The 12871-nt window shown below is 38.6% G+C and overlaps 1 long non-coding RNA gene across 1 annotated transcript; it reads right to left on the bottom strand.

The window, feature by feature from the left end:
- Positions 1 to 2783: 2783 nt before the first annotated feature.
- Positions 2784 to 9925, bottom strand: LOC309711255. Its single transcript, XR_014277919.1, has 2 exons — positions 9834 to 9925; positions 2784 to 3288 (listed from the first exon to the last, which is right to left on the bottom strand). It is a non-coding gene; the product is annotated as an uncharacterized lncRNA (long non-coding RNA).
- Between the last annotated feature and the right edge of the window lie 2946 nt (positions 9926 to 12871).

Genomic DNA, 12871 nt, shown 5'->3' with positions numbered 1-12871 from the left:
TGTGTTCAGATTAAATTAAATCTTTCTGTGTGTTTGTTTCTGATTTGTCTTTGTGTTTCGATCGCTCTCTGCTTATAAAGTATCAATTCTCACCATATACTGGATTAATAAATATATTAACACAGCACATGAAAGTAACTCTTGGTTAACAAGCCAAGTCATTTAATTTTTTTTAAAATAAATATTTATCAGTGAATGCATTCGGGCGGATTTCTATAAGGAGCGAAAGTTTGGAGCTGTCCATGCCAGCAGCTGAAGAGATAAACTTCAATTTTAAACAACTAAAACTGTATAAGCTTATATAAAATGTATGTTGCATAAATGTGTGCATTTCATCGCTTAAAGAACTGCAACAGAATAAAGGGAAATCATGAACTCTGGACCCCTTCAGTGAGGCCATCGCTCTGCTTTACTGTGGTTGACTTGGTGGGTGTTCTCTCTGAGTGATGAACTTTATGGTGAATCTTCATGCGACTGGTCTCTCACACCATGAAGGCGCAAGTGGTGTGCTGAGTATTAAAACAATGTGAATTATTTAAGCCCTTTGGGAGTTTTTGGACTGGTGTCTTTGACAGTGCTCTTTTACTGCCTGTCAGAATCAGTGCCATACGGAGACATAGACATGACAAGGCCCAGCGGCTTACTAAAACACCTTATGTTGGTTCTTTCTTTCAACATGGAGACTAGCTGAGAGAGGATGCAGAATCACCGTCCACATTTGTATTCAACTATTAAGAATAAGCACAGGAAATGTGCACAGGAACTTTGTTATGAGCATAATCATCGAGGTGTTCTCTCTGACAGTGAGGACAGCCAGGATCAGTCAGGGCAGGTTTACTGATTCCTCTGTGAAGCACTTCGTGTTTGGTCTTAAAAGACACTATGAAAAATTTTTACGTACTTAATTACTTTGAGAGATTTTAGTTTTCTGTTGATAATCACAGTGACAACACTATATGTATCATGATGTCATTGCATAACTGTAGACCTCCACCACACAGTTTAGTTAGTTTAAACTAGCATCAAGAGTTAGGTTTGATCGTGTATGTATATTTGTTCCCACAAGACAAAAATTCAGGCCACTGAGGATATTACACTTTAAATGAGATAAATGAATAGTCAGACTCTTTCATCACCCTGTTCATCAGCTATGTGGTGCGATTTCCCTCTTCTATTAAAATCAAAAGACTGAACAACAATAGAAAATACTTTTTCTAATTATTTGACGCTAAGGCTTATTTAGCTACTAATAGGGAACTTGTAGTACCACAGCAGCTCCTTAAATTTGCCGCTGAGTATCACTGATGAGGCCAGAAGCAGAGAATGCCTAAAACAAACTGTAGAGGGGCTTCAGCAAAACAGCCAGAGGCTTAAGATATATTAAATTACCATGATTGGGACTTAAAGCATGGTTAAAGCCCGTTTGAGAGGCTGGGGAGCCTCAAAGCAGTCCCATTCATTGCTGGGGAGTTGGGTCAATAGGTTGGGGAACTTCACAGGACCAGATTTTATTCTTATGCAAACGAGGGGAACAAGACCTAAAGTTCACTGAGTTGGAAGATATAAATGACTGGACAATCATCTGCAGCCCTCCACAGACACAAGCTGGGACCACAGCTGTGTGAGGAAGTACAACTACATCTGAGTTCACTTTAAACATCTCTCTTCCTGTGAAAATGCTGATAAACTACTGGAAAGAGTGAAAGTGTCACCTATCACCCAGACTTTAGTTTAAAATCTGTGTAATGGATGGAAATGTCATAATAAATATAATAAAATGTTTGCTTTCTTCTTGATAGCAAGGTATGAAAGTTAATTTCTCAGCTTTAGTGATATGATTTCCAGTGTCTTCTAACAAAAACAAACCATGTCCATCTATCTACATGTGCCAACTACTAGAATATCTAAGCAGAATGAATGTATGAATGAATGAACACACACTGAGTGCCATGAGAGGGAACACCTGCAGCCTGCTCCTCATCCTCACGTCAGCTGGGTCTCACACACGCATCACTCACGCATACAGTGCAGCATAAATGTACTGTTACTCTGTGCACAACATGAAAGGAGGAGAACTGAAGGCAGTGCTGTCTGCATTTAAAATGAGGTGTGTTTAAACTTAAGAGTCGGGCATTGCAGGACTTACAAATAAAGAAGTGGACTGCAAATGTGTACAGCGTGGATGTTCCCATTCAGTGGTATCAGGTGGACACCGATGCTTGCTTTCTTTCTTTCTTCCAAGAGGAATGACGCAAACTTCACCAACCATGAAGTCGTGTCGTGGATCGAGGAAGGCGCACGTGTCCGACGGGTTGTGTCGGGTCAAGTTGTGTCCCAGGAGAGTAAAGGGTCACGACCCGCTTTCCAGCAGCAGACAAGTTCTCGGGAACTGGGGTCGGGTTGATCTCCAGAAAAGCAGCAACTAGAGGAAGGGCAACATGCTGAAGTCTGCCTTACGCTGTCATCAACAGCTGGATCGAATTACATTTATTTGACCTGTTTTACTTTACGATCGAATCAACAGCAGGGGCAGGAAGCTAATTTTAAGCTTGTCGTAGAGTATATATCATGCCATCTTTGTTTCAAATTTGTCATAATTCACCTGTTTAAAAAAAAAAAAACTAAAATAAAATAAAATAAATAATCGTCTTTCATTCTTCACCCTCCAAGCGTGGAGCGCTCGTTGCAGTCTGCCTCTGTCCAAGGTGCTGACCGAAACGGCCTTTGTGAAGATTTTGGCTCAGTTTGGCTCAGATTTTAGTAATAATGACAGAGTCATCTCATTTCTGTTTTTTTAAATTACATTTTTATTAAATAAATAGGTTTCAGTCACTTTGCTGAGATACAGTTTAAAAGGGTTACTCCAAAAAGATGCATTAATACACTGTCGACGTACAGAAATTTTACATTACACGTTTATTGGGTTAATTTATGAGTAAGTCATTAAAATGACGAAATACAAAGACCTGAATACAATATGATTGTAGTAATAACTTTCAGGGACAAATTTACATTTAAATAAATAAACAAAAAAATAAAAATTATACACATTTTAGCTTATTTTCTAAAATAAGAAAAAGCACGAATCTTCTGCAAAGAGTGTGAGAACATTTTTGTTTTGTTCGCAGAGCAATTTTATTTGTAATCTGCTTGAAGTGAGATCTGTTTGCACAGCTCTGCTCGCATGTGGGGATAGAAAACTTTGAGTCCAGTAGCGGAGACGGGATTCCTCACAGTGACCCCTGATCCTCCACAGCTTGATGACTCTGGTACCATTTTGGTCCTCATCTGAGGGGAAAAAACAGAAAGAAAAAAAAGAGGACAAACGACATCAGCTGTAATTTAATATACAAAAAATAAATTGAATATTTTTAAAAAACCGCTGTATGATTTTTTTTTTGTGAACTGCTCTAAACATTTACTTTATTCTTTAACTGGTTGCATCATCTCAGCATATTGGTAACTCCTTTCAAATGAAGTTCAGGCGCGGTGTAGGATCAGACTGAATTCAGCCCTGTGGCCATGCTGCTGCCAGATTCACCAAATTATATATAAAGAGGCTCCTGGACAATTTAATCCCACTGGGAGACATGGTAAAGTCCTTTCTCTGCCAATTTTCACCCTCTCTCTTATTCAAACCTCCTCTTTCTTCCTGCAGCCCCACAATGCAGGATTGTGCTCTTTTTTTATGTTCTCTTATATCTTTTCTCTGTATGGCTGCCACCCCCAAACCCCTCAGACAGCATGCAGTTTATGCAAATGATCAGCCTTTCATGCTCAAAGTTGAATGAGACCTCAACAAAATCTCTCCCTTGTTCTCCCACACACACAGACACACACACACACTGCATGACTGAGTGTAAAAATACGCTCAAGTATCATCTTCAATTTTTGCATTTGATTTACCATTTTTTAAAATCTGAAATTCCTTACTTGATCCCACAGTACACCTGTGTCGTGGGGCAGGCATCTCTCTAAGTGTGGGTAGTATTTTAAAGGAGTATTTTAAATATTGGATGGATGAATTGATGGGTAACAGAGTTAGGATTTGGTTGGGGAGAAAAAGTGGAAGAAGGTTGAGAGGGGTGTGCAGGGAGTGTGTGATGAATGATGAATGTGAAATTCTCAGTGTTCCCAGGGTCTGGGTGGTGTTTGAAAGGCTGGAGGGGGCGGCTGGAGGCTGGAAGGGGGGTGATTGTGCCCAGCTGTTGAGGGGGGTATCCTGAGTCTCTCTCTTCCTCTCCCTCTCTCTCTGTCTCTGACAGGCTGTCTTTTTCACCAGCACATACCCAGGCCATCCAGCCTGCTGCCATAACAACGCCACAGCCTCTGTGTCATAGTAATGCCATGCAGTCAACGCAGAGCATGGGAGCAGGGAGAAGGAGGGAGTCCAGGAGAGGAATGAGAGGAGTGAATGAAGAGTCCAGACGTTCCTACCCCTGTGAACTTGAACTTGACTGACAGCCAAATGACGACTGGCGGGAAGAGAATGCAAAATCCACTCCTGAGAGATTTTGTCCTTTGATATGGTCAAATTACATACTGTGTATGCATTTTAACTCACAAATAGATAAATGTTTAATTGGGAGGAAGACAGGGTTTTCATTTTTGTAATGATTATAATATGATTGGTGCATAAATTACATATGAATTGGTCATTTGCAATTATAGTACTACACGTTGGCCTCTTATAAAATAAAATAAAATAAATAAAATAATGTACATGTTAGAATAAAATAGGGACTCGTGCCTATAAATGAATCCCTGTTACAGTTACATTAATAATAGAGATCTAATATTGGGAGAAAAAATAACACATTATTTATTTAAAACATTGCCTTTTTCTTCCCTATATTACTACATGTATGAATATGGACATTTAATTATTTAGTTAACATAACAAGCTGAAAAACACATTTTGATTCTGCTAATTATAAAGCTGCGTGCATGTCAGAGATCAGGATCTTCTATGAGGAGCTGCAGCTCTCTAACCTTTTCAGTCTTTTGCTCCCTTAGAGTCAGCGCGGGGTTGATTGCTTGCCTACAGCTGATAAACGACGACTGGTCCACATCAGGGGTCTTAGCTGCTCAGACCCACTCGACCATGGGAAAAAGGCGAGCTGTGAAAGGTCCCCTGTCGCTGTTACAAAGCCAAGAACAAGCCATAGCAGGATAATCGTGTTTATCCCCAGATTAAGACTGGATCGCAGCTGCGGTATCCTTGTGGGAGGAATGGGGGCTGCAGAGATGTAAAAAGGACAATGTCCTGCCTTCAGGAGACCTCATCATCATCCTTACTATACACAGGTACTACACAGGTACTGAGGTATGAGACTTTGACTCATTCGGATCAGGCTCATTCCCCTATTAAAAAAAGTTCTACTGTGTAAAACTTTGCTTTGGTGAGAGCAAAACACAAATGAAGGTTTCTCTAATGTGAGCCATGAGAATGAAAGCTTCACTCTCACTGCTATCCTTCACTACTCTTCACTTCTCAAGCAAGCACAGCTCACCCAGACAGAGCTAACCAGAGTCTAATCTGTGCGTTGTTTTCGAGTATTGAATTTGACACATGGCAACATAAACTGATCAACCAATAAACTGATCATCAAAGCCCTCAAAGACAAACTAAATGGGCCAGCTCAGACTGTCTTTCCAGTTGTCCAGTATGTTTCTCTCATTTGTATCTCTGTGTCGTCTTCGTTTGCTGTTTTGCTGCCAGTTTATACATTTCTGCAATGAATCGTTGCAATCTTTCCGTTACTGCTAAGATTTTGGGTTTTTGCTGGGATATTTGTAGTGTGTCATGTGCTGCTTGTTAAGACATGTTAGGCAAGATTTTTCTTAATCGTTCTTTGGAAAATTAAGACTCATGACACATGACCACATTCACAATTCAGTTTGTGATTCGCAATAGTTCAGGCGTAAGACAGTGCATTAATTATATGCTCACAGCATGAAAGTCAGTGTCAGACATAAAGAGGCAGGAAGACAAAAGGACAACTTCTACCAGAGACACTGTTATGGCTGCTGTGCTAATGCAAGCATCTGCCACTGTCTAGTCTTGACTGTTGTTCCCACCACAGGGTTTACTGCAGCAGCCTCTCAAATATACAATGTTGGGAGGGGGACAAAAAAAAAGAAGTGGTGGACCTTTGTGAAATACTCCTTTCACAAAGCAGCCATTGTGGAGAGAAGGCAGGATCAGAATTATAATGTGGAGCCTGGTCACTGTTTACCAACAGGCCAACAGGTCTCCTGCAGCTGCACTGTCCACCACCGACATGCAGACTGCACTGTGTTTGTATGTACATGTGCACGGGTGCACATTAAAGCCTTTTGTGTTTATCCATTATACCCCTGAGTGCAGTCAAACAGCACTTTTCCAATAAAATACATTTCAGGAATGACTTTTTTATACGAGAAATATTTTTGAATTCACTATACAGTTATTGTGCAGAATGGCAGCAGGTAAATAATCAAAGATGCAGTCACAATTCCTTGCCCTTCCAGATGTTTAGCTGTTTTCTGGACCCAAAGCACATTAAACCCAGCGTAACCTTACTGTATGAATTTAAAATTTAAACAAAGATCCAGACATAGAAATTAGAGAGCTGAATGCTTCTTGAAAAGCTGATAATGAGGATTTAAAGCGTGTGCTGTGTGTTGCTAGTCACGCAGTATTCCAGTGTGTCAGCATTTATAATTACCCAGCTTTGCCCTCACCCCCAACCCTTCCAGTTGAATGTCTAATTACAACATGTAATAAAGGGACAGTTCCCCTTTTACTTGTTCAAGCCACAGCCTCTGGCTATTAAAACCAGTATTTTGGCATGACAGAGAAAAAAAACTATAGAAAAAACTAAGAAGCACATGGAGGACTGCCAGCCAGCAAGAATCTGAAAGACAATTTTTTAAATCTAAAATAATCTAAAATAGCATTTTCTCAGCATCTAGGCACAATAAAAATTTAGCTGAACTTTTATCTAATCTAATTATTATTATTATTGTTATTATTATTATTATTATTATTTACTACAACTTCAAAAATATTTAGGACAATAAAACAATCTTTATATTAAATGTAAGCATAAAATTATATTAACGTGTTCAGAATCGCTCTGTCTTTGCATTGCTGGGTGGAGCTCGTAGGTGGTGCTGTGCCTTTAAATGGGCCTACTCGCTTTTACACCCAGTTTTGATGCAATTATGTTAATATGCAGAGCTTGTCTGCGTCCTATTCATTATCTGCTAGAAATGCGTGATTGTTTTCTTTATATTACAGTCAGGGTCTTCATGCATGCCGTGATCCAACAGGGAGCTGTAAGGTGGGTTATTGGGTGCACGGTTTATTCTCCTTTAAAAAAAATAAATAAAAGGAAAATATATTTTCTAAGTACTACATAAAAAAAAATCTAATTGCCAAGACTGATTTCCTTTTTTCATAGTCTAACTATTAAATCTTATGTAGGTCACCGGACGCAGTTCAGCCCACTGACAGACCTCGACTTAAACCTGGGCCTAACGTTAATCTCTTTCCGTTCATCAGCATCACGGCAGGAAACGGAAGGCTGGAGGAAGCATTTAAACATGTTTGAATACAGCGAGTTAGAAGAAGGAAGGTTTAAAAATAAAAAGGTTTAAAGGTGGAGGAAAAAACGAAACGTGTATGTCGAAAAAGGATGTAAGTGTAAATGCATATTAACCCTTCAGCTGTATCCTTTCTTTTTTTTTTTAAATAAAAGGGGGCAAAGGTTAATTTAAAAACTTGATTCCTTTACAAATAATCATTCTTTTTGAAATAACAAAAACGTAAATCAGTGTTTCGTTTTCCAGGTCACAACTGCATGTTTTTGTCTTTTACACCAAAAATAATTAAACAAGCAAACCAAAAAAAACCCCATAATAATTAATGCATCCGTTATTAATGGTCTAAAGGAGTTTTACCAAAACAAGACGTTTGCCATACCTGGCGTTTTGGTTTCTAATTTTCTACTTGCAGATGTCATTAAGCAGCTGATCTCTATTTGAATTTAAAATGATTACTATTGAGCTAAAAAAAAGAAAAAAAAAGAGGAAATATAAGCTAACATTCTGCATTTTTACTTTCATTTAAAAAATATTATTTATAGTTTACTTGTATTTTTTTTTGTATTTTAAGTGAATGATTTGTTTTTAAAGGAGGCCTAACAAATAAACTCAATACTGAAAAAAAGGAAATTACAAATAAATTTTATATATTTCATTTCAAACTTTTTTTGCTGACTAGCTTTTATGGGAAAAGAATTAGGCATAAACAGGTAACAGGTAGTCACTCTAAACTGCTTCAATAACCTTAAAATGTCAAAAGTTTAGAAAATGTTGCACACAATAACACGGTGCTGTTACTTACATTAAGGTTTTAGCTTTTGAGAAGCATTTTTCTCCTTTGTGCTTTGCTTCGGTAAACTTGGGACAATTGTAGGAATTTTTACTTGTTTTACTTGTTTCACCACCTGCAGAGTCACAGAGATGCAGGTTCCCTCTCAGCTTTAATATAATCAAATGTCATGAGGTTTTTTTTCAGCCACTGACTCAATGACTTTCTCCCGCTCTGTTCAATTACAGCAGCAGTTAGAAGTGCAGTGACTCACAGAACGACCTTCAAAAGGCCACAGAAACGTGACCTCAGTGATTTGCTACATCTCTGTTAAGTGAGAGCACACCGGAGGTGACAGTTAAGACAGGAAGGCGTAAAGACGGCAGTGATTTGTATCTGACGGACGGCTGATGATGGACCACATTAATGCGGCTATACTTTCTGCTACACATCCATTTTAAACGCAGCATTGAACCTCCGTCTAGATGACTCCCAAAATACAAACATCCCCACGTACTTAAATTTGAGAAGGAGGCCTCTCATTTAGTGAAATCCCTTTATTATAACCGTGCTTTTAAAAATATAACCTTTTGACACAAATACATGGGTGCTAATCCTTGGAAAGACATAAGCTAACACTTGTGCTTTCTCTCCTGGATCTTAACTGTTCTGACCAATTTAAGGAATCTGGGAATTTATTGTTGGTTTATACTGTGATAAGTAAAATACACAGTCTGCTGAACAGAGTCAAGGCAAAATAATATCAATTTTCTAATTTTTAAAGCTAAACTGCATTCAGCTTTAAAAATGAAAACATTTAAATGTAATAGCATTTTTTTCAAGACAAAAAGCACGACTTGTATCTCAACAGTCTCATTATGCTTACTTAAGGTTTCAATCACAGTAACATAAACATTAACATGAGGTAAAAAATAGTGTTTTAAATTTGACAACATGAGGCCAAATTCTTCTGTTATACAAAGAAATGTCATCAGTGTGTTTCTAAAGGAAGTCTGTGGTAGGAAAAATCATTCATTCATGTACAACAAAGGCCCCTTGTAAATTCTTTCTACTTTCAGAAATATTTAAGTGACCCCGTGAGCTTATTATTCCCGGATCACTTCATTAAAGCAACCTTCAGAAAAGTTCAGTGTTAGAATTTATTAGAACAAATGCTTTAATTTCTGGGATTCTGTGTATTTGATCATGAGGCTGATAACTGTTGTGGACAGGTGCAGCAAAACACCTTATTTTGAAAAAAGCTTTTTCAGTTTACTGATAAAATATTTACCCAACATTTTCACAACCATTTTCTAAAACCTAAGACAATGTGTTCATTGTGCCAGTCTTTTTCTCACAAATAGGAAGGAAGAGGCACTTTTGATTGAAGAATAGTCAATAAGTAAAACCTTACTGTATGCATTTTCATAAAGAATCTGTGTATTATTAAACCTAATACACACACATAACCTACCTGAAAAGACAACATGTCCTCCTTTTGGAGTTTTTCTTTCTTTTCTTCTTCTTTTTTTCTTAATCTCATAAACAAGAGGCTGAGGATTTGGAGGTCATTCCTACTTTCGGTTATCTAGCTTTATGATGCATGATTATCACTCATACAGCTAGATAACCAAAGACAGGAACAGGCTCCGTCATTAGCGACAACAGCAAAAGGTAAGTCCGAGGCTTTCTGGGAACAAAGAAAATGATTTGGTATTTATGCAAGTTTAGCTTCAGGTTTCACTTCAACACCATCGAATGATGATTTCTGTTTTTGTTTTTAATGTTTTTAAATCAGATATGTCAATCCCAAATCTCCATAACTTCCCCAAAACTAATTAAACCATTTTAATATCTCACCGGTCTGTCAGTCACCGAGATGATACTCCAATTCTAGAGCCTAAGCACCAAAATACACATGAAAAATAGATGTGGGGTGACAAACTGCACAGTAGCTGTTCCTGTTGTGCTTTAAGGTGCAACTTCACAGCTGTGTAGCCTGTGTGACTGTTTGTGGATTCTGTGCTCCTTCTCACACTTTGCAAACAAACCCAGATCATCAGAATTCATCAAACTCCACTGCTTTAACGTTTCATTAAAGCCCATCTTCCACAGCAACACCTTAGGAATCTATCAAACATGTATGCTAGACATTATTATTATTATTATTAGTAGTAGTAGTAGTAGTAGTATCTGCCTTTTGGTTATTTTTACAGCTATATATGATGAGTATTGTTATTATAGGTATTCTAATGGTGCCACTACATCTTTGGTCACAATGCAAGAGCACCCTGTCATATATTTATATCTATTTCAAAATTATTTTGTTAAATATTTGACTCAAATCAACCTCGTGATGACCTCACGTTTTTCCCCTGTACGTCTGACGTCAATATTTTTAATTGGGAAATAGATGCACCGACAAGACGTGCGTCATTTTCTAACGCACACAAATATTAACACTTGTATATATGTGTATATAATTTAAAATATTAAAAAGGCAATAGCAGGTTTCATTGTGTGTGTTTTTTTGGGGGGGGGGGGGGGGGGGGGGGGGGGTTCATAAATTAAAAATATATATATCACTGTATGAGTCAAATTGCCTTCAGTGGCCTGGACGGTGTGTGAAAGGCTTCTGGCCTGCATAAACACTGCTTCTCTGTCACAACTAATGTTTTGCCCTTGTTATATGAGTTAAGGCACAGGTAACTGGGTTACTCATGTACCATTTTAATGTTGTTCTCTTGCAAACTAGTTATAGAAGCCAGCACACATCGTTATCTATTGGTCATGGGTTTGACGGTGAACTTGAGCATGTCACGTTAAATAAACGCCGACAATATAACCATAAATGTGTCAAATGTCAAGTCTGCGCCCTCAGATCGAGGCGCATTTGTTGAAGGTGGAATGATCTGTGGAAACTAGTCAAGCCTACCCTAACCACAATACTCACTTCTTGAGATGCCTCCTGCGTTCGTGGAGACCAAAACATCCACATGTGGCAAAGAGGGGCGGCCAGCGTCGCATCATCCGGGCTCCAGATGTTTAGAACATGGAAATGAGTTTCTGTACAGCCTCGCTTCGACAAACAGGTGAGCGCGTGGATCAGATCGATAAATCCCACGCCATCTGCCGAGCCTGCGCAGACGGCTGTGGATGAGACATCCTCGTCGTGCCGTGTGCTTGTATCCGAGGTCAGGACGTTCCCGGGTCAGTGCCGTGATCTCCGTGGGACCGACAGAGGAGCGACACGCTTTTCATCAACAGCGTCCAAAAGCGCGCATCATCAGTCCGCGGTCCTGAAGCTGCGACGTGTCCCCTGACAGACACTTCAGTGCTCTCATCTCGCCTCCTCTCTTTTTTTCTCAATACTTCCTCCTCCTTTTGCTGACGTCACGCGGACAGCAAGTTGCCGATAACCAATCGCAAACTCTCTCTCTGTGCGTGTGCGTGTTTTTGGAGAACTCACGAAGACATCACGTCGCCGTTGCGCTCTTTTAACTGTGGAAGTGGAAACCGAACCAGCAAAACAAAACTTAAAAAAGAAGAAAAAGAAGCAGAGAGCACGTTGTTGCTGGCTAAAGTAAAAAAAAAAAGAGTAGTTACAATGTTTTGTTATTATTATTACATAAGTTTAGTTTTCTTATCTCGTTCAGCTTGTTGTAGCCATATCGCTCCTGGGTGGTGTCGGTGTTGTTAGTCATCTATTATTGTTATTTTTTTTAAAGATGTGTTAGTAAAACAGGAAATCATCTGTGACACGTTTGAAGCCGGTGTTGGCACATGCTTTTCTTTTTTCTTTTCCCTATATTATCAACGGCTCCCCACTAATTAAAACCATCATACAGATCTAGTCAGTTTCTGACTTTAACGCCACCCAGCGGTAGCAAAATCAACTACAACGCTGTGGCAGACAAGCAATACCCCACGTCCATCATGTGATCTCTTACTCTCTTACTTACTTTTACTTACTTTTCCACTGCTTTTCAAAGGTGGGAAAAGGAAACACGTATTGTTTTCTTATCGCATCACAAAAATACAAAAATGTAACGCAAACTCATTCGGACCAACTCACATTTTCAGCTGAATATTTTTATTTATTTACTTATTTTTATGAGAAGAGGACACAAAATCCCCCCAGCTTTTCCTCAGATACACACCTTTTTGCTAATGGTGTCCTGAAACAAGGCTATTTATTTATTTATTTATTTATTTTTTCATATATAATATAGTTATTTTCAAGCCACCACTTGCCCCTTCTCTATCATGCCTGTTTTTGAAATTAGAATGAGTAAGAATCTGATGTTTGATTAAATATTTGAATTTGAATTATTAATAATTAGATGTAGATCAGATTTTCCATCAGATTTTCCATTGGGCTCTTTTCCATTGATTGATTACTTGTTCCTTTTGGACTTGCGAAAGTCAGCAACACAACACAACACAAACACATACATGCTAATGTGTTTTTTCTTTTTGCTCTCTCTCAGAAGTCAATGACTTTACGAAGAA

This window comes from Aulonocara stuartgranti (assembly GCF_965226115.1).
Source record: "Aulonocara stuartgranti genome assembly, chromosome: 1".
Lineage (NCBI taxonomy): Eukaryota > Metazoa > Chordata > Actinopteri > Cichliformes > Cichlidae > Aulonocara > Aulonocara stuartgranti.
This window is presented reverse-complemented; position numbering and strand designations above follow the sequence as displayed.